Source organism: Heptranchias perlo, chromosome 12 (assembly GCF_035084215.1).
Source record: "Heptranchias perlo isolate sHepPer1 chromosome 12, sHepPer1.hap1, whole genome shotgun sequence".
In the NCBI taxonomy this organism is placed as follows: domain Eukaryota; kingdom Metazoa; phylum Chordata; class Chondrichthyes; order Hexanchiformes; family Hexanchidae; genus Heptranchias; species Heptranchias perlo.
In genome coordinates this window covers 55,307,192-55,326,919 of record NC_090336.1, presented here as the reverse complement: position 1 = coordinate 55,326,919, position 19,728 = coordinate 55,307,192, and the positions used below count along the sequence as shown (strand labels likewise).

At 41.5% G+C, this 19,728-nt stretch overlaps 1 protein-coding gene across 5 annotated transcripts in view; it reads right to left on the bottom strand.

Annotated features, from left to right (window-relative positions):
* Positions 1 to 19,728, bottom strand: part of ano1a (anoctamin 1, calcium activated chloride channel a) — a 182,816-nt gene that overhangs the window by 76,717 nt on the left and 86,371 nt on the right. The window lies entirely within an intron of this gene.

Genomic DNA, 19,728 nt, shown 5'->3' with positions numbered 1-19,728 from the left:
TTCGATATCCAGGTTTTTAATAAAAGCACAAAACAACTACATTTTAAAAAATGACACAAGTACAACCTCTAGTGACAGAGTATTCTCAAAACCTTCACAAACGGATGATTAGTTTGGTAAAATCCAATGTTGAAAAGTTAGCAGGGTGTCAACACTGTACTGAGCTTTGCTTCAGGTAAATTCTCCTTGAGCAGCCTGGTCGGAAAATTGCATTTAGTCAGGGCAAGGCTGTGCTACAGCAGAAATGACATCTGATCGAACATGAGCATTGGGTGATAAGTGCACATGAACAGCGATATGATGACATAGCCGTGTCATCGACCACGTATTTGTGTGCAAATCAGATTGAAAAATGTTGTTTGCACAACACATCCAACAGGAAACGCCCCTTTAACTAGCCAAGGTGACCCTAACTACACTTAAAAATGAATCATCACCATGAAAACCTTTTTGAGCAGAAGGCCGGCAAAGCTTTTGTGCACGTCGACCAGCCGGGCGTCATTAGTCTTTTGCACTTGAAGATCAGAAGATTTACATGATCTTTGGTCTCGCTTTTATTTTGTGGGAAGATATTTTGAAATGAGAACTGGATGAACTTCTGACTGTTCTATACAAAGTTGCAGCTCATAAAAAAAAATCTTAATGAACCTTTGCCTGAGAACATTTACATATACATGACCTTTTGAGAGTGGCTGTAGTCATATGGCCCACTACAAGAGAGTTTAGAGCAGTTCACAAAATAATAAACTTCAACTCAAATATCAAAACACTTCCTGGTGCGTTAAACAAGGACTCCAGCAATTCCCATAGGAGACCTCAACTGTACCAAAAATGTACCTAAATGAGACACACAGATTGTCATATGAACTTGGATGTCATTCCAATGAAGCATCACTACTTCCTGTAGGATATTTTAGTCACTTGAGAAAACCAGCTGGAGCAGTTAGGATGGAAAACAAATCAAAAATAAAAAAAAACTCAGTTACATAAAAGGAAAATCACCAAAAATCTTACTAACACAGTTAATATGCAAAGTCTAGCAGAACACAATAGACCACTAATTAATTAAATTAGAATAGGTTGTTAAAATAAATTAATTATCAACTTGACCTGCCCAACACTGCCAATTCTGCCCTTTTGTAATTACAGCTCCAAGCAACTAGATATCCCATCATAGCAGATGAATGAGAGCCTAAACTATTTTTTTTGGTGGGGGGGTGGGGAATGGGACTGTATTAATGAACAATGTTCTAAATTATTGTATCTGAAAAATGCTGAGGTTAAATGGTGTCTTTTTTTCCCAGTAAATAAAAACATTTTTATTTGGAAGTGTCAGTTTGGATCAGTTGGCAACACTTTTGCCCAAGTTGTGGGTTCAAGTCCCACTCCAGAACTTGACCTCACCCCAGTGCAGTACTGAGGGAGTGATGTACTGTCAGAAGTGTCGTCTTTCGAAGCCTGTTTCAGATGGACATTAAAAGATCCCAGGTCAGTATTCAAAGAGCAGGGGAGCTCTTCTGGTGCCCTGGCCAACATTTATACCCTCAACCAACACCACAAAAGAAAACTTAACTGATCACTCATTTCATCGCTATTTGTGGGACCTTGCTATGTGCAAATTGGCTGTTGTCATATTTGCTTATATAATGGTCACTGTCCTTCAAAAGGTGGAGAGAGAGAGAAAAATGTTTATAAGATGTTTCTCAGAGATGTGATAAGGCACTATATACATGCAAGCCTTTCCTCCTGCATAGAATGTAGCCCCTGGCTACAATGTGAAATATTCTTCTAAATTGGTTAAAAAAGCTCAAACGATTAACAGAGTCAGATCTGTAATCACAGTTATATTTTATAAGCTTTCACTTTGGTCCCAGACGTCAGTCTTCAACTGGCTGTCAGCAAGACAGAACAGGTTCACCACTCGCTTTCTAACATCATCGTGCTCATTACATTGAGCTTCCACCTTTTCCTTAAGTTGCCCTTTGCTGGGCTGATTCAGTTATTTCCAACACCCTGGGGGTAGTTTCAACCTAACCTGCCCATCAGGAAACTATCAGATTGGCCACTCGTTCGACACACTGCCTGATTTTACTTTCTATCGACTTCAATGGGAAGTAAAATCGGGCAGCAGGTAAAACGGACAGATGATTTGATAGTGTTGGCTCCCCACCAGGCGGGTTAGGATAAAATTGCCCTTCATATGTTGGATACTGTTTCAGCACGGCCACTTTAGTCACTCAGTTCTATCATGACATTCAATAACTTACCATGACATTAAATCTGCAGGAATCCTGTTTGCTTGTTTGACATTAGAAAACCAAGCGTGCTTGCAGTCAAGCTAAAGTAAACCAGGAAGTTGTAGTGTACAAGACAGTTCAGAGTAATAACATTCCCTTCCAGATTTACAAGCACCATGTCTGGCCAGTACAGTTGGTAAAACTAACTAATCATTGAAAGGGCTGAAGATGTAATGTAACTTGTAAAGAGTTAACAGCACAGTTTAGCATTTCTTCCTCATTCATACCTGGGTTAACTCCATTTGGTTTCATAAACCAAAAAAGAGAAATACAACACTTCATTTGAGCACATTCTTCAGAATAAACCTTATAAAATTGATGTAGTATCAATAGACTCTACAATAAGGTCTAATGTTCTACCCAGAGAATTTGGAAAAACTGTTCAGAACAAAATCAGCAATCTTTTGGCATTATATTTCCCAGTAAATAAAAACATCTGGCCTCATTCCTGTATAAGTGAGGGTTTTTAAAGCTCTGAGTATTCCCAGCTGTCAAGCCAATTTTGGATTAGGAGGCCATTCCCTATTGCTGAAATAATGATGTCACAAAAACTTAATACTGGATATGATTGTTACCTTCCTGGTGTGTGATTTGTGGTGGGCCCTGCAGGGGTGGGAAAATTAAATCTATATACAAGTTTCAACTTTTATGTTTGCTCAGGATTAACCAGGGTCTCATTTGGTTCCAAGATGACACGCTTGGTATTGAAACATTAGAACAAGAGTTCGCTTCGTAATTTTATACCTCAGTTAGGCGGATAGGCAATACTTCAGGGTACTGTTATGATAGTCTAGTCAGTCCGACTTGTTGACAGAAGGATAGACATGTGATTGGGATTTGGGATCCTTCCCAATCGGCTCCCGATAACTCTGCAAGCCAACATCATTGCAGGACCCGACTGGGCAAGCAACATGAAGCTTGCTACGACAAGCATTTATATAGGGGAAAACAATCCCAAGGTGTTTCACAGAGATGTTCCACGCCAAGAGCGCAGTGTGTGTGTACTTATCCTAAGGTCTTACAGGGGAGATCACTCTCAGTTACCAGACTAGGCAGGGACTGGAATTGTAACTCCATTCAGATGTCAGAAAAATAATGTTATCTGACAACCAACAAAACATGGGTTTGTTTACAGGGAAAAATGCAGCTCCAATTCTAAACATCTTGTACCCTGAAGATCATATCCTTGCTTTAGAACTTATATAGTCTATAAATATTTCTCCTGGGTTTTCCGACTTCCCTGGCCTGCTCCCCCTTCCATCTCCATTGTTATGACAATACTGTGGTGAGCTGTATATTTTTCAGGTGTTCGGATAAAGTGCTCTTTCCCCAGGATGACTTTTTATGATCTTCACAGTTCTACATGCTATGTTGGGAAACATTTATTTTTTTTTTAAAAACTTACAAGAATTATGCTTCTTCATTTTTATGGTTGTTTAAGCTGATCACTGTCCACTTTCTCAAAAAAGTCAGGAGATTGGTCAGCATTTAAGCCATTTTTACTGGAAATCTACTATGACCCACCAGAATAGTTTCCATAAAATAACTTCCCTGTATATCAGCCCAAATTAATGTAATCCAGAAGAATTTAACAAAGATTGAGAAAACAAAGAAAGTATAGAGGTAGAGAGAGCTTTACTTAAAAAAAAAATTATGAGCTATTAGGCTGCAAATAAATAAAACAAAAGTGGGAAAGTTGTACGAAAGACAATAAAAGTAGGTTAGAAAGTATTAAGTCATAAAGGTTAGGACCATTTGTGTTATTACGAGCTGATGCGCAGCATGTTACTCCCAGTTTATTGTATGTTAAATTTCAAGCCTTTTTACCCTGGTGGGCTGTTTATACCATCAGTTCCCAAAGCACAGGACTATGCAGCTGTTGGCAACCCTAATATAAACCTGCTGGCTTCACTAAATCAGACGACTGGGAAGACCCACTTTTTAAAAACACCTCTTCCTGGCATCCAGATTTACTTCTATGCTGTAAACATCTATGGTTCATCCACGATTCTATTATTTTACATGGGATTGAAATAAGACCAAGATCTGTAATTGCCAGCATCTGATTTGTTGTCCTTTTTAGATATGGGCATCACATTGGAGTGGTAGATTGGAAACCAGCCAGTGTCCATTGTCTCCCTCAATGATTGTCTGTGCCTCACAAATTTCCTTCCTAACCTCCTTTAGACATTTGGGGTAAACAGATTTACCCCAGGGGATTTGTTTTTGAACCCATTTAAGACTTCCATCTGAGTTATATTAAAGCCATTAATTTTGGCTGGGATAACTGGGGAGGGAATGTTGTTCATGTCTTGCCTTTGATTATTTCCTCCAAATATTCACTTCAGAATGTTTACTATCCCATGCTCGTCCTCAGTTATGAACCTGTTTTCATCTTTTCTGGTTCTCACCTACTCTCAGATTCCCCTCTTACTACTGAGGTACTGAAAGAATCTTATTGTTGTATTCTGCATCTGCAGTTATGTTTTTTCCCCTTTACCTCTTTTGATTAATCTTTTGACATGTCACCTCATGTATTCAACCCATTGAATGTCCAACTTTCTCCTTGAAGAGTTCTTTATAATCCAAGACTGAATGGAAAGGAATCACTAACATTTTCAAATGTCAATCTACATCAGGTCACCCTTCAACAAAACTCCATCTTCAGTGCCCTACTTGGGCAGTCTGCCGCAACCCAGTTGGACAACTAATCAAGGTCAGATATCGATTGTTAAGGCAATGTTTGAAATATACATGCTTAAGCCAATATGCAACATTCACACTTACTAAAGTAAAAGGAACGTTCACATATCACCCCTGTGCTCACTGACCTACATAGGTTCCCAGTCCGGCAACAGCTTGATTTTAAAATTCTCATCATGGTTTTCAGATCCCTCAAAAGCCTCATCCCTCCCTATCTCTGCAACCTACTTCAGCCCTACAATCCTCCAAGATCTCCGCACTTCTCCAATTCTGGCCTCAGGCGCATCCCTCATTTTAATTACTCCACCACTGGTAGCTGTGCTTTCAGTACCTAGGCCCTAAACTCTGGAAATCCCTCCCTAAACTTCTGTCCTCCTTTAAGAGGCACCTTAAAATCTACCTCTTTGACCAAGCTTTTGGTCACCTGTCCTAATATCTTACATGGCTCGTGTCAAATTTTATTTGATAATCATTCCTGTGAAATGCCCTGGGACTACGTTAACGTAGGTGCTATATAAATGCACGTGTTATTGTTATAAATCCGACTATTTTACTTGGATCTCTCCCACTTCTGTAGATGCACTCACATTAGCAACTCTCAATTTTAAATGGCACTGCCCCTTAAATTCTTCTTGATTTTAATAGAAATGGGAGTAGGAGATTTGTCACTAATCAAAGATAGATTACTAAAAGAAGGAACGGAAGGGACAGAAATAATCAGAATATCTGTTATTTTGAGTAGTATATGTACTTGTTCTCTGTCCAGCCCCAGTGTTTACAGGACTACAGCCAAGATCTTAAAAATCCACAAAGACTGAACCCTGGGACCTTACAGTTAGCCATTTTTTGTAACACATATTGCTGGTGTGCATTTCACAGGAGCTCCAAGTTCACATTCCCTGATCAAATGAATTTGGGTAGAGATTTTTTCGTAAAGCTTCAACTCACCCCTCCCTTTTTTCTTTAAAAACAAATTAATTTTTGTTTCTAAAAATATTTTCCATTCTACCATGGAGCCATTTCAATCATTTTAAATGTATATACATTGCTCAATGCATTTTGTGCCTACAGAATTAATGGCCTCAGTTACTCTCTGAACAACAACAATCCAATAAGAGCATAGCATTAACAGTACAGAAACAGGCCACTCGGCCCAACTGGTCTGTGCCAGTGTTTATGCTCCACACGAGCTTCCTCCCACCCTACTTCATCTAACTCTATCAGCATATCCTTCTATTCCTTTCCCCCTCATGTACTTATATAGCTTCCCCTTAAATGAATCTATGCTATTCACCTTAACTACTCCTTGTGGTAGAAAGTTCCACATTCTCACCACTCTGAATAAAGAAGTTTCTCATGAATCCCTTATTGGATTTATTAGTAACTATCTTATATTTCTGGCATCTAATTTTGGACTCCCCACAAATGGAAACATTTTCTCTACGTCTACCCTATTAAACCCCTTCATGATCTTAAAAACCTTGATTAGGTCATCCCTCAGTCTTCTCTTTCCCAGAGAAAAGAGCCCCAGCCTGTTCAGTCTTTCCTTATAGTCTTGTCAATCAATCATGATCAAAAATTGTAACTATCTTCAAAAAAGGTGAAAAAGGGTACAAAACAGGTGGTTAGCAGTTTAGGCATGGTCACATCGAGCTCTGTCCAGTGAAAGCCACATGCTTTGCTCGTTATCTTTCAAAATAAAACGATATGTTTTAAGACTCTGGACTGTGCGCTGAAAGGGAAGGTTCAATTGATTCACCCCTCAGCCTTCCCAAAGAGCCCCAGCCTATTCAGTCTTTCCCAATAGTTATAACCTCAGCATGTGAAAATTAATGGAACCACATTGAAAAGAAGTTTAACAGTATGAAAAAAGTGTCTTTTTTGTGTACATTTTTTTGAATGGCCAACATTATAGTTGTCTCACTACAGGCCGTTAGTGGAAGGGAGTTTAAAGTAATAATGTAGCTCCTTTAAATTCATATCGTATTATAGCAGCAGCAAATCTCTCCTACCGGGTGCTTGGAACACAGCCTGATAGCTTTATTTATAGTTACTGTATTAAAATTGATTGTAGCTGGGGTAGCATATTAAGAATAGCAAAAACAAAGCAGCTTATAAAACTCTGAAGCCTTTGCTATAAAACAATACTTGAAAGGGGGACTGATGAATGTTGAATACTTTCCAGCCACTTTATTGACACTGCTGCCTGTTCTTGTCAATTGTTATTAATCTTGGCTGACACAGACTGATTGAACAGACCTTTTGGAATTTGAACAGCTCTGGTATTGTTGAGAAAACAGATCACTTTAATATCATCTCCAAATTATCTCCACATGCACTTAAATGCCTCATCCTATTGGAATAACCACTTCTGCTCAGTCACTGACCCGGGAGGAACTTGGGGAGAACGGGGAGGGAGGGGGCGGCAGTAACAAGACTTTCTGGAGCCCGGACTAAAATAAAAAAAAGTATGTTATTTTGCTTCCATTAACTCAAAAAGTATGAGAAAAACAGGATTTTGGTTGGCACATTACCAAGAAAGACTTTGTTTTTAACCGCATTACTTTCAAATGCAGTTACTGTAGGACATTGAAATTTTAATACAAACATCAACCTCGGCATTCAGTTTGTTCCCATCATTTGGATAGAGAAAAGACTAGTGGAGGAGTGCCAAAGTTTCACAGTCAGCATAGAATCATAGAATGATCAGCACAGAAGGAGGCCATTTGGCCCATCGTGTCTGTGCGGCTATCACATGGAGATCAGTTCAGTGAACATCACAAGTTAACTGTTATGGCAATGATCCAATAATTATGCACACACCTGCAGCTAACTATATACCTGATACTTCTGAATTAAAAGTTAAGCATCTGTAGTGTTAGTTGTATCCATATGATTTATATCAATTAGTGTTAATTGTATTCAGGTGGCACATATCAGAAAGTTGTGGCACAGAAGGCGGCCATTCTGCCCATCATGTCCGTGCCAGCCGAAAAAGAGCTACTCCCACTTTCCAGCACTTGGTCCGAAGCCCTGTAGGTTACGGCGCTTCAAGTGCACATCCAAGTACTTTTAAAAAAGAGTGGGGGTTTCTGCCTCTACTACCCTTTCAGGCAGTGAGTTCCAGACCCCTAACACACTTGGTGAAAAAAATTTCTCCTCAGCTCCCCTCTAATCCTTCTACCAATTATTTTAAATCTATGCCCCCTGGTCACTGACTACACCCCCCACCCACACCACCACCTACTAACAGAACCAGGTCCTTCCTATCCACTCTATCTAGACCCCTCAATTTTATGCACCTTAATTAAATTAATTGGGGACTCTCTTGTATCCATTTATACAAGAGTGTGGTGCGGTTAATATTGATCTGTGAATAAAGTCTTGGGAGCAACTGAAGAGTAGGAGCTAGCCTTCACCTCCTGGCTATCCAATTTTATTAAAAGTAGTTCCCATTTCGTCTGTAGCAGGGACGGCTGGCAATGTGGGATGGGTGTGGCAAAGTTTCCAGGGAAATTGAGGGGGGGGGGGGGGGGGGGGAGAGGAGAGAAAAAGAGGAAGAGAAAGGAGGTAGAGCAGCTTGGCACTTGGGGTGGGAACCCCCATCAGAATACTGTGTTGGCAGGGTAGTCTGCAATCTTCATGCCAAACTTTTTTCTACCAGGCTCTGAGCCACTGGAGCCCACTCTCCTTTGCCAATTTTTATGCTTCCCTTTCACCTTCCTCATCATCCATCCTTTTAGCTATTCACACACACTGTGCATATGTCTTTTATTGCTTGGATTTCTCTCATTCTGCCTACTGTTTCGTGCTTATATTATTTCTGCCATTTAAATCATCGGTTTTCAACTTAAGCACTTTACAGGTCATTCGATATCTTTTCTTGTCCAACGCATGTGTTTCTCCACTTCCCTGTCTTTTTAAAAATGCTGTTCATCTGTAATACCTTCCATTCTAAATGAGGAGCTTCCACACTAGAAACTTTAACTTGTTTGTTCTCCCCACAGATGCTCCGAATGTTTCCAACATTTTCTGTTTTTATGTATCTATCCATCTGCTCCAAACACTGGATTTCAAATGGAAGTTCATCTAAGGCCTTCATTTTAAGCTGGAAAACTACTTGGGCCAAAGTCGTAGTAATTCTTGGAATTGTATTGGAACAGGTATTATAGCATACACCAGTATTAAATTACCATTTAATATTGCTTGCAATGATTTAATATTTAGAGCTGTAATATTCCAACTGCACATAATGAATGATTAAACACTTTATTGTATAAAGATGTTACATCATCAGGTGATCAGTTAAGTAATGCACACAATGGTCAGTGTCCCTACACTATGGAGGAGAGAAATCAGCCCGAGTGCCCACTCTTGATTACTACCCAGTGGTGCCAGTTGGAAGTGCCTATGTGTAGACATTGGGTGAGGGGGTGATGGCCTCAAACGGAGTTCAATGTGGGGAAGTGCAAGGTCATCCACTTTGGATCAAGACAGACAAATCAGAATTATTTTCTTAATGGCAAGACTAGGAACTGTGCAAGAGCAAAAGGATTTGAGTGTTCAGGTACACAAATCACAAAGCTACCGCACAGGTATAAAAAAAAAGGAATCATAAAGGCTAATGGAATGTTGGCCTTTATCTCACAGAGGCTGGAATACAAAGGGGAGGAAATTATTCTTCAGTTGTAGAGCGCACCGGTCAGATCCTACCTCAAGTATTGCTTTCACTTATGGGCACCGCACTTCAGGATTGACATATTGATCTTGGAAAGGGTACAGTGCATATTTGCTAGGATGATACCAGGGCTTAAAAGGGTTAAATTATGAGGACTGGTTGAATAAATGTGGCTTATATTTCCTTGAATATAGAAGGTTGAAGCATGATCTACTTGGTGTTTAAAATGATTCAATAGTGTACACACAGAAAAGCTATTTCCTCTGGTGGGGCACAACCTTAAATTAGAGCTAGGCCATTCAGGAGTGAAATCAGGAAGTACGTTTTCACAAAGGGTAGTAGAAGTCTGGAATTATTTCCCCCCCCACCAAAAAAAAAAACTGTGGATGCTGGGTCAATTGAGATTTTGAAGACAGAGTGACAAATTTTTATGCAGTAAAGTTATTAAGGGATGTGGATCAGAGGATGGTAAATGGAGTTGAGGTAAAGATCAGCCATGATCTAATATAATGGCAGAACAGGCTTGAGGGCCTGAATGGCCTACTCCTGTTCCTATGTTCAAATGGCTGGTATTCACTTGCTAGGCTGACATAAGAGTGACTGCTTTAGGTGAAATATTGCAGGGTGACTGACACCTGTGGAATAATATCCAAGCAGTAGAGGAGGGGGGGGGGGGGGGGGGAGGGAAAAAAAAAAACTGATGGAGAAAAAAAATATCCAGTTACATATGTTCATGGCTTTCAAAAGGGAATTGGATAAGTACTTGAAGGAAAAAAAAATTGCAGGGCTACGGGGATAAGGCAGGGGAGTGGAACTAGCTGGATTGCTCTGGCAGAGAGCCGGCAAGGACTCGATGGACGAAATGGCCTCTTTCCTTACTGTAACCATTCTTGATTCTATGTTTCAGAAACATGCCAATTGGCAAATGGTTGGCAATGTTTTTTTTAAGTTGATATATGTTTGCAGCAGTGCTTTTACTTGATGGTATATGCTTCCAACCATTTGCTGGAACCATTTGTAAATCGATACAGCACAAGAATGCTGATGTCTGGTACCTACACACCAATTGTAGCAAGCTCTGAACACAAACAGCAACTTTACCAAACAAACAGCTGCCAGTAAGAATGGCGGCAATTCCCAAATATATTTTGCTGCAGCCTCAAATGCTTTCATACTTCCACATTGAAAATCCACCTAATTTTTTTTTTAAATTAGCCTTCAATTTAACTCCAAACACAAGTACACTGGTAACTAGTGAAAAAAGTTTTAAAAATTCAACCGAACTGATATTTTATGACCTATCAACTCCAAATACATCACAAATAGAACACACGTGTAAGGAATGAGTTACAAGTCTTCTAATATGGTAAAGATTGAATAAATTATTCAAACATAGTAAACATCAATGATTGAAGCTATACATTATGGAAATATCAACTTGCTTTGGTTTTTAAATGATTGGTGAATAACAATGCTTCATTTAAGTGCCCAGTTTTTAAAGAGGGGGAAAGACACGAGTGTTAAAGGAAAGATTACTGCAAACAATTCACGAAGGGTTCATAAACTTGTGCTTTCACTCGCGTGTGTTCAAGGCATTACTACAAGATTACAACAATCTGAGATCAGAGTTTTAATACATGACTATTATAACCAGTCACATCCAACATTAAAAAGGTGGTCAGAAGTCATTAATAGGTTGTTAATTATTTATGTTAAGATATTGGACAGTTAAAATGAAAAGATGGGACTTGAACTTGTAAAGTTACATTGGCAAAGCCATCTAAAAGGCAGAAGCAGCAATGCATTTTTTGAAAGGCTTTTCTTAACCTACATTACAAATGAACTATTCAATATTAGTTACAAATCATAATTTACAGCTTTCAGCATGGCAATATAGCTTTTTAATATTACATGCAGCAATGATCTTACACGGTTACTTTTACAAAAACTTACATTTATATAGCACCTTTAATGTAGTATAACATCCCAAGGCATTTCACAGGAGCATTATCAAATAAAATTTGACATCGAACCATGTATTAGGACAAATAACCAAAAGCTTGATCAAAGAGGAAGTTTTATGGAGAAACTGAAAAGGAGCAGAGAGGAGGGGTTTAGGGAGGGAATTCCAGAGCTTAGGGCCTAGGCAGTTGAAGGCACGGCCTCCAATGGTGGAGCGATGAAAATCGGGGATGAGCAAGAGGCCAGAATTGGAGGAGCACAATCTTGTTAAACATTAATTTATAGTTGACATTTAAAACGAACCATCCCTGTGTGGCAAGTGACTTCTTCAGTAACTAAAATAATAATCCCTTTTAAATATATTTTCTCCCATCCCTCACTGGCCATAGCCACACCTGAAACAGGCATCCCATCTACTTCCACTTGTGTGTTTTGATGGTGGTTTGAGGGCATGAGTCACTCTTCACCCTGTACAGCAGGAACATCCAACCTTTTGAAGTAAGGGACTGGGTACACACGAGACTTAGCAAAATTAAAGCCCATGGGATTAAAAGGGACAGTGGCAGCGTGGATACAAAATTGGCTAGAGGATGGAAAATAGAGTAGTGGTGAACGGTTGTTTATCAGACTGGAGGGAAGCATACAGTATTGTTCCCCAGGGAACAGTATTAGGACCACTGCTTTTTTTGATATATATTAATGACCTGGACTTGGGTACAGAGGGTATAATTTCAAAGTTTGCAGATGACACGAAACTCGGCAATGTAGTAAACAATGTGGAGGATAGTAACAGACTTCAGGAGGACAGACAGACTGGTGAAATGGGCAGACACATGGCAGATGAAATTTAACACACAAGTGTGAAATGATGCATTTTGGAAGGAAGAATGAGGAGAGGCAATATAAACTAAATAGGACAATTTTAAATGGGGTGCAGAGACAGGGATCTGTGGGTGTAAGCACACAAATCTTTGAAGGTGGCAGGACAAGTTGAGAAGGCTGTTAAAAAGGCATAGGGGATCTAAGGATCTATAAAGAGGCAGAGTGTACAAAAGCAAGGCCTTGAAGACTTACTAGAATGGTACAAGAGATATGGGATTTCAGTTTTGTGGAGAGACTGGAGAAGCTGGGATTGTTCTCAGAGCAGAGATGGTGAAGGGGATATTTGATAGGTGTTCAAAATCATGAAGGGTTTTTGGTAGTTTCTCCTGATTTACTGTTTCCAGTGGCAGAAGTGTCAGTAACCAGAGGACACAGATTTAAAGTAATTGGCAAAAGAACCAGAGGCAACATGAGGAAGAAAAAAAATTATGCAGAGTTGTGATCTGGAATGCACTGCCTAGAAGTATGGTGGAAGCAGATTAAATAGTAACTTTTAAAAAGGGAATTGGATAAATACTTGAAGGGGAAAAATTTGCAGGGCCCTGGGACTAGAATTATAGAATGGTTACAGCTTAGGAGGCCGATCGACCCTGTGCCAGAATAACTGGTTAGCTCTTTCAAAGAGCCGGCACAGGCACGATGGGCCAAATGGCCTCTTCCTGTGCTGTATCATTTTATTATTCTATGATTCTAAGAGTTCCACTCTCCTGAAGACAAGACTCAACTGTGTCAGAAAGGAAATAGAACTTGATAGTCACAGTAATATGGAATAAGGCCACATATGGACTGTTCTAAAGTCTGCTGGTGTAATCAAAAAACTGTCAATTTGCAGGATTTCAGTGGAGCTGTATACTAGCAGACCTGCAGCAGACACTAAGGAGTGACTCCCTCCTGTGTGCAAAGACCCAAAATAGGGAGGCTCTGAGTGGGGGGTGGAGGAGGTGTGACTAATCATAAATGTCACCAAAAGGTAGATTTTTTAAAACAAGCAACTTAGTCTCGGTATTGTCCTATTTAATATGAAGGCTGCAATTATAATTATACTGTGACTGGAGCAACAGTACAGTCTCACTTTGCATTGATGAAAAGGTGTTTTGTTGCACATCCGGAAATTGGTTCCTAACCCCATCTGCTCCACTAGAGTCAAGTCCTGACTCCAGATTTACACTGCAACTTCTTAGCGTGAGTGAAAAGCGAAACCACTTTGCACTGATGCTACAGCTGTCATGTAAATGCAGCTTCCTCAAATTGGTGCGAAGGGCAAACTGATAACTAAGATGCCATAATGGGCAGAGAAGCAGTAGTAGTTAAAGCATTTGTACATGGGTATCGAGCTAAAATTCTGTTCCCCTAGATGCTCAAACTGAAGAAACATGACCACCCAAGTGTGTACAATGACACACTGTATAACAGGATTATGAAGGACTGAGTGTAGAGTGAAAGAGCTTTACAGTTACCATACACCAACTCGTACAAAAAAAATGAATGGCTCAATTTTCAAAAAACACTATATTGTGAAACATGAGCACGTTGTTTTGTAAAATTCTTTACTGATTAGTGGCAAACTTGAATTAAAAAGTCCATCGTTCAATCCCTCACATATGCACAGTCTGGATTAATCTGCTCCCACCAGGAAAAGAAGAACCTGTTTGCAAATTGGCTGCCCCCTTTCCTACATTACAACAGTGACTGCACTTCAAAAGTACTTTATGGGCTGTAAAGCATTTTGGGACGTCCTGAAAGGCTTTATATAAATGAAAGTTCTTTCTTTTTCCACAGACAGCACAATGGATTTCAGTTGGTTGCATCCTGTTGCTATAACACTTGCAGCAATGGGCCACCACCAAGTTACTGGGCACTTTAGCAGTCATTATTCTGCCCTTCTTTCATAGTTGAAAAGTATTTGCTCCGTTGTTCTTTGGGTCAATGCACTCTGAACATTAACAAACTTGAACTTGTTCTAACTGGAGAAAAGCTGAAGTCTTTAAAATGCTGTGAACCACAGATGATGCCTATGTTAGAAAGGTAACTGCAGAACTAGAGGCACAGTTTTAAACCTTGAGTGAGGCTAGAGGTTAGAAGATGTTCCCCATTCTTTTTCCAAAGTATCCAATAAAGAATATAGGAAAAACATTTAAGAGGTGTAAAGGCCAATTGGCCCATCAAATTTTTGACACTAAGATTGATTTTGGAATATATCCATACTGGACACCAGAGCACACTGACTAGTGTGAACATCTTCCAGTGCCAACAACTCCTCCATACAGTGATATGTTACATTAGAATGGAGCATCAGTATTGGCAAGTTTAAATCCAGGCCTCATGACACTAGAAAACACTTGATCTGTGCCAGTTGTTCGTAGGAAACACCGATGTGATGTTCCCCACATTACCAGTCTTCGGCCAATTCGATTCACTCCACGTGATATCAAGAAACGGCTGAGTGCACTGGATACAGCAAAGGCTATGGGTCCCGACAACATCCCAGCTGTAGTGCTGAAGACTTGTGCTCCAGAACTAGCTGCGCCTCTAGCCAAGCTGTTCCAGTACAGCTACAACACTGGCATCCACCCGACAATGTGGAAAATTGCCCAGGTATGTCCTGTCCACAAAAAGCAGGACAAATCCAATCCGGCCAATTACCGCCCCATCAGTCTACTCTCAATCATCAGCAAAGTGATGGAAGGTGTCGTCGACAGTGCTATCAAGCGGCACTTACTCACCAATAACCTGCTCACCGATGCTCAGTTTGGGTTCCGCCAGGACCACTCGGCTCCAGACCTCATTACAGCCTTGGTCCAAACATGGACAAAAGAGCTGAATTCCAGAGGTGAGGTGAGAGTGACTGCCCTTGACATCAAGGCAGCATTTGACAGTGTGGCACCAAGGAGCCCTAGTAAAATTGAAGTCAATGGGAATCAGGGGGAAAACTCTCCAGTGGCTGGAGTCATACCTAGCACAAAGGAAGATGGTAGTGGTTGTTGGAGGCCAGTCATCTCAGCCCCAGGGCATTGCTGCAGGAGTTCCTCAAGGCAGTGTCCTAGGCCCAACCATCTTCAGCTGCTTCATCAATGACCTTCCCTCCATCATAAGGTCAGAAATGGGGATGTTCGCTGATGACTGCACAGTGTTCAGTTCCATTCGCAACCCCTCAAATAATGAAGCAGTCCGTGCCCGGATGCAGCATGACCTGGACAACATCCAGGCTTGGGCTCATAAGTGGCAAGTAACATTCGCGCCAGATAAGTGCCAGGCAATGACCATCTCCAACAAGAGAGAGTCTAACCACCTCCCCTTGACATTCAACGGCATTACCATCGCCGAATCCCCCACCATCAACATCCTGGGGGTCACCATTGACCAGAAACTTAACTGGACCAGCCATATAAATACTGTGGCTACGAGAGCAGGTCAGAGGCTGGGTATTCTGCGGCGAGTGACTCACCTCCTGACTCCCCAAAGCCTTTCCACTATCTACAAGGCACAAGTCAGGAGTGTGATGGAATACTCTCCACTTGCCTGGATGAGTGCAGCTCCAACAACACTCAAGAAGCTCGACACCATCCAAGATAAAGCAGCCCGCTTGATTGGCACCCCATCCACCACCCTAAACATTCACTCCCTTCACCACTGGCGCACTGTGGCTGCAGTGTGCACCATCCACAGGATGCACTGCAGCAACTCGCCAAGGCTTCTTCGACAGCACCTCCCAAACCCGCGACCTCTACCACCTAGAAGCACAAGGGCAGCAGGCGCATGGGAACAACACCACCTGCATGTTCCCCTCCAAGTCACACACCATCCCGACTTGGAAATATATCGCCGTTCCTTCATTGTCGCTGGGTCGAAATCCTGGAACTCCCTTCCTAACAGCATTGTGGGAGAACCGTCACCACACGGACTGCAGCGGTTCAAGAAGGCGGCTCACCACCACCTTCTCGAGGGCAATTAGGGATGGGCAATAAATGCCGGCCTTGCCAGCGACGCCCACATCCCCTGAACGAATAAAAAAAAAACCATGTGTTCACGATACCGACATAACTGGATTAGACCCAAAATCCCTCCTTCCACCCCAAAAGAGGGTGTGTGGAAGAGATGTGCCAATGAACCTCCTCAAAAATGAGTTGCGCAAGTCTCTGACCAGGAATGGAATTGGAAGTTTTTGATGTGGTCAGAGATGATCAAGCTTTCCATTGTCCACGATGGTTCCCGTGTTTCTGTGCCTGGGGACATTGGCCAGATAGGGTTGAATAATAAAGATGGTTGGAGGTGGATAAATAAAATGTTCTGGAACTTTACTTGATGACCTTTGGGGACTGAGGAGTATTTATGCAGAACTTTCCCTCAGGAGATTAAACAGGTGAGGTACAGTCCATGTTAACTCGGTTAAATTTCTCATGGAAGGCTTGATGGACCGAATGGCCTTTTTTTCATTTAACGCTTTTTTGTATTCTAAACCAGAGAAACTCTTCATCCCTTTATAGCTGAAAGCTATTGGCATATTGTTGGGTGGCTACTGGCTAACCTTGTGAAGGGGCTAAACAGACTTTTATGAAAAAGTCTAATTAGAATGCACACTGCTAAAAAGTCACCTTTTGACAAGGTTACACCTATGAAACAACAGGAAATACTGTGAACTTCGTACAAATTTTTCACCCCACTTCAAGAGAGAGACATGCCTTCAGTGGCTAGGTTGCAGAGAGCAGCAACATAAACGGCTCCAATTCTAATTCTCAATGAGCTGTGAGCAAATATTACAGAAGCTTAATCTCTACAATCTAGAGGTGGCGGTTACGGTGAGGATCTCATCGAGGTATATTTTAAATCAGTTGCACACAAACCTGGAATATTACTTTGAGGTAAATCAGGCCAGTAAGTCCACATATATTTAGTGAAAAGAATATTGAAAACATTAGAACTCAAAAGGTTTGCATTATTCTACCAGATAAGGCGGTGGATTTTAGGAGAGTTCCAAATGTAGTTGGATGCTAGGGTTGTGAGTTGGAGTAGCAGAGGGAGGAGCTTTGATGGGCCAAATGGCCTTCACATCTCCTAAATTTTTTTCCTATATTCTTTACTAGATACTTTAAAAAGGTCTGAGAAACAAGTAGAAGCTCTCACCTACAAGCTAAAAGGTTGCTAAAAGGCCTTGAAGAAGAATTTGCATTGCGGCTTGTAGAGAAAATTTGTATGACAGGAGGTAGAGGGGAGAGGTGGGGGTGACATAAAGCAGGCCAAGACTCAGAGTGGGTGGACGGACAGATTTGTAATTATGGATACAAACTTTGATAACAACTCTGGTAAACTTAGCCCAAGTGCAGGTCTGAGATTTTCCAGTATTTACACTGTTGCAGACTTTGGATCTAATCCAGGTTATGTCAGTCCCCAGAACAAATGGGTTCCGACAGGACAACTCGGCTCCAGACCTCATTACAGCCTTGGTCCAAACAGGGACAAAAGAGCTGAATTCCAGAGGTGAGGGGAGAGTGACTGCCCTTGACATCAAGGCAGCATTTGACAGAGTGTGGCACCAAGGAGCCCTAGTAAAATTTGAAGTCAATCGGAATCAGGGGGAACACTCTTCAGTGGCTGGAGTCATACGTAGCACAAAGGAGGATGCTAGTGGTTGTTGGAGGCCAATCATCTCAGCCCCAGGACATTGCTGCAGGAGTTCCTCAAGGCAGTGTCCTAGCCCCAACCACCTTCAGCTGCTTTATCAGTGACCTTCCCTCCATCATAAGGTCAGAAATGGGGACGTTTGCTGATGATTGCACAGTGTTCAGTTCCATTCGCAACCTCTCAGATAACGAAGCAGTCCGTGCCCGCATGCAGCAAGACCTGGACAACATCCAGGCTTGGGCTGACAAGCGCCAGGCAATGACCATCTCCAACAAGAGAGTCTAACCACCTCCCCTTGACATTAATCAGCATTACCATCGCCGAATCCCCCACCGTCAACATCCTGGGGGTCACCATTGACCAGAAACTTAACTGGACCAGCCATATAAATACTGTGGCTACAAGAGCAGGTCAGAGGCTGGGTATTCTGCAGCAAGTGACTCACCTCCTGACTCCCCAAAGCCTTTCCACCATCTACAAGGCACAAGTCAGGAGTGTGAAGGAATACTCTTCACTTGCCTGGATGAGTGCAGTTCAACAGCACTCAAGAAGCTCGACACCATCCAGGACAAAACAGCCCCCATTTGATTGGCACCCCATCCACCACTCTAAACATTCACTCCCTTCACCATCAGCGCACTGTGTACAATCCACAGGATGCACTGTAGCAACTCGCCAAGGCTTCTTCGACAGCACCTCCCAAACCTGCAACCTCTACTACCTAGGAGGACAAGAGCAGCAGGCACATGGGAACACCACCACCTGCACGTTCCCCTCCAAGTCACTCACCATCCCGACTTGGAAATATATTGCCGTTTCTTCATCGTCGCTGGGTTAAAATACTGGAACTCTCTTCCTAACAGCACTGTGGGAGAACCTTCACCACACGGACTGCAGCGGTTCAAGAAGGCGGCTCACCACCACCTTCTCAAGGGCAATTAGGGATGGGCAATAAATACTGGCCTCACCAGCGACGCCCACATCCCATGAACAAATAAAAAATGTAATGTGGGGAAATCCATACCACATTAGTGTTTCCTACAAACAACTGGCACAGATCAAGTGTGTTCTCGTGTCACGAAGCCTGGATTTAAATTCACCGATACGGATTTGACATCAGAACGGAGTCTATCCTCAGATGGAGAAGGTGTTGGCACTAGAAGATGTCCACACTAGACGGTGCACTCGTATTATGTCCGGTGTGGGCATATTCCAAAATTAATCTTAGTGTCAAAATAGCAGATTTTTTTCTGCAGATAAAGCTTCCTTATTTTATTACTGATATTATTCTACATTTAGTGTCACATCTACAAGCCGGTTAAATCAATCACAATGACTGCAACAGAGTTTAACATGGTATCGTCTTATTCTTTGCTTTAAATATCCCAGAGAAAATATTTCAGCAAAAGGAAAGTTTTTCCTGTTAACATTAAGTTTCACCTCAAGCTAGCCCAGTGTTACTACCAAAAACTACCTCTACAATTCACACACTCCTAAATTTTATAGAAAATTAAGCTTGAAGGCATTTTACTGTAAAATATGGTGGTGGCGTCATCCATATGGATTGAATAATGGTCAAGCTCTCGA